We start from the raw sequence: 2107 nt of genomic DNA on the forward strand, positions 1-2107 counted from the left end.
ATTGTAAAAGCTAGTTATGTGGTTGCAAACCTGATAGCAAAAATATCAAAACCGTATGCCGATGGCGAGTTTATTAAGCAATGTATGGAAAGCGTGGCAGATATAATTTGCCCTGATAAAAAAGGGGATTTTTCTAAAATCAGTTTGTCTCACCAGACTATAGCCAGGCGAAGTGATGAAATGGGAAAATCTATCGAAAAAGGTTTGGGGAGTAGAGCTGCTAATTTTATGCTTTGGCGACAGACTAAAGTATTGATGCTACTAATACAGCTCAATTGGCAATTTTTATTAGAGGTATTGATGACGAATATAATAGCACTGAAGAAATGACTTCTTTAGTGCCCTTAAAAGACAACTAAATCAAGGATTTATACGAAGCAGTGAAAAATACGTTAAAGCGATTTTCTTTTGTCCATTGTGAACATATCTGGTATCTACTGATGGTGCCCCTGCGATGATAGGTAAAAGAGATGGACTTGTAAAATTAATAGAACACGATGCAATTGCCTCCCAAAATTTACGTATGATGAAATATCACTGCATAGTACAAGAAAATTTATGCGCAAAAGCTTTAAAGACGGATAACGTCATGCAGATTGTCATCAAGGCTGTAAATTTCATAAGGGCCAAGGGATTGAATCATCGCCAATTCCAGGAATTCCTTAAATTTATGGATGCTGACTATGGGAATATCGTTTACTTTTCGGAAGTAAGATGGTTAAGTCGAGGTAAAATGTTGAAAAGATTTTATGATTTGCGAAATGAAATCAAGTCGTTTATGGAATCAAAAACAAAATTTGTGCCAGAACTTGACGATGAAAACTGGTTCACAGATTTGGCATTTTTAGTAGACTTGACCGCTCATTTAAATGAATTAAACATGCGTCTTCAAGGTGAAAACCAACTGATCAATACCATGTTTCAAACTATAACAGAGTTCGAAATGAAACTATGGCAATATCAAATTAAGGCAAACAATTTTATGCATTTCGACACGTTGGCTAAACACGGTCCTGTGAACAACGAAAAATATGCAGCCTAGCTTTACGATTTGATACAGGAATTTGAGAACAGGTTTCAAGATTTTCGATAAAATCATCAATCTTTTGGTATATTTGCGACTCCATTTTCAGTCGACATAAACATATTACCTGCCAATTTTCTAATCAAGAAGCGTGTGCTACGCACTGCTGCTCCTGCCCACCTGGCTACGGAGGCGCCTCTCTAAGATATATCTTCCCAGAGAAAAATATCCCTCGCTTCACAATCATGCCTTATTCATGTCATCGCTATTTGGAAGCACCTACATTTGTGAGCAGCTATTTTCAAGGATGAAGCACACAAATAATAAAACTAGAACCAAAATATCTGATGAGCACCTTGAGAACTCAGTGAGAATTGCAACTACTTCCATCGAACCAAATATCGAAGCATTAGTGTCTCAAAAACAATGTCAAACATCTCACTAATTTCATGTTGCTGTCTTGTCTTTTACTTTTATAATAAACATATTCATGAATTAATGACGTTTAAATTACTTAAATATGTTAACTATATAGTCTACGTTTTTTTGCTCATCAGCTATCGTTAGTGTTAGTGTATTTTATGTGTGGCCCAAAACAACTCGTCTTCTTCCAATGTGGCCCAGGGAAGCTAAAAGGTCGAACACCCCTGATCTATATCTTTAGCATTTGTGGTTAGCTGCGAAGTGGAAGACGAGTCTGGAGTAATTGTAACTGGTGTGTTGATGGGTTGATTGGAAGTTGGCGTTGAGAATGACTTTAGTGTTGGAGCTAGGATTGGGCGAGCCCAATCAGCTATAGAGATGCTGGGAGGAACTATAATATTAGTTTGAACCGGAGTGGTATAGGAACAGCAAGGCATATCGAAACGACGTAAACCGGATATGTTTTTTTTTTTATAAATGGGAAATTCTGGTTAAATTTTTGACCTCACTTATCTACTCATTAAAAACAAAAAATAATAAAAGTGCACGCGTAACTACTGTACTGTATGCTTAAGCATTTATTATTTACACACTGTATTGATCATATCAAATTATTCCTGTTTTAAGAAGCCAAGGATAGACCTCCGAACAGAATTCTGC

At 36.5% G+C, this 2107-nt stretch overlaps 1 pseudogene; it reads left to right on the forward strand.

The window, feature by feature from the left end:
* Positions 1–454: 454 nt before the first annotated feature.
* Positions 455–1042, forward strand: LOC150081421 (general transcription factor II-I repeat domain-containing protein 2 pseudogene; annotated as a pseudogene).
* The last annotated feature ends 1065 nt before the right edge of the window (positions 1043–2107 follow it).

Source organism: Mastigoproctus giganteus, chromosome 8 (genome assembly GCF_048544385.1).
Source record: "Mastigoproctus giganteus isolate SK-2022 chromosome 8, ASM4854438v1, whole genome shotgun sequence".
Classification (NCBI taxonomy): Eukaryota; Metazoa; Arthropoda; class Arachnida; order Uropygi; family Thelyphonidae; genus Mastigoproctus; species Mastigoproctus giganteus.